Source organism: Salvelinus sp. IW2-2015, unplaced genomic scaffold (assembly GCF_002910315.2).
Source record: "Salvelinus sp. IW2-2015 unplaced genomic scaffold, ASM291031v2 Un_scaffold4743, whole genome shotgun sequence".
In the NCBI taxonomy this organism is placed as follows: Eukaryota; Metazoa; Chordata; class Actinopteri; order Salmoniformes; family Salmonidae; genus Salvelinus; species Salvelinus sp. IW2-2015.
In genome coordinates, this window is record NW_019946012.1 from 11,445 (window position 1) to 12,336 (window position 892).

An 892-nucleotide genomic window follows, 5' to 3' on the forward strand; every position below is an offset into this window, starting at 1 on the left:
ACTTACCCAGAAAGACTCACAGCTGTAATCACTCTTTAGAGACTTACCCAAGACTCACAGCTGTAATCACTCTTTAGAGACTTACCCAGAAAGACTCACAGCTGTAATCATCGCTGCCAAAGGGGATTCTAACATGTATTGACTCAGGGGATATATTTATGTTTTATTTTCTGAAAATAGAATACTGACATTACGGATATTTGTTTAGATCGTTGACAACAAAAAAAACAACAATTAATAAACAATTTGAATCCCACTTTGTGACAACAACCAAACGAGGAAGAGGTCCAGTGGCGTGAATACATTATGGAGGAATTACAAAATGAGTTGTAATAGTTTTATTACATTCAAATGGTTGTTTTAGCAACAGAATTGTTGTAACTTTAATGTGTTACAGAGTTAATGTTTAAGTTAATTCATTGAGCTGTATCTAAAGATATTTCTTTAACAGTTTTTACATATGTAATTGTATTGGTTAGTATTGAATTACGCTTTTGACTGCAAGTTCCAGAAATGCCTTGCGACAGGAAGTAGAGAGTGAACGCTAGTTAAGTGAATTGACAGGTGATTATGGGGATGGCTCCTTTGCGCGCTAGCAGCTTACTGCATTGCTCTGTAGAATCTAACGTTTGTTAAATGTAACGTGATCAAGTAGTATTACTAAAAGAAGCTTTCATACCAAACCCGACGTCCCGAGTATTACTTTGAAGATAGTTATTCTATAAGAATAGAGTGTTCTGTTAACTGTTGTGTGTCTGTTCTACTGAGGATGGGCCTCTGGGAGATTTAACACTGACAGAGGAGATTGACGATGTCTTTTTGGGTGATAAAACCTTAAAGAGTATTCCAGAGAACATGAGTTCATGTTTCTGTTCTGTACCGTTTTTTAAAA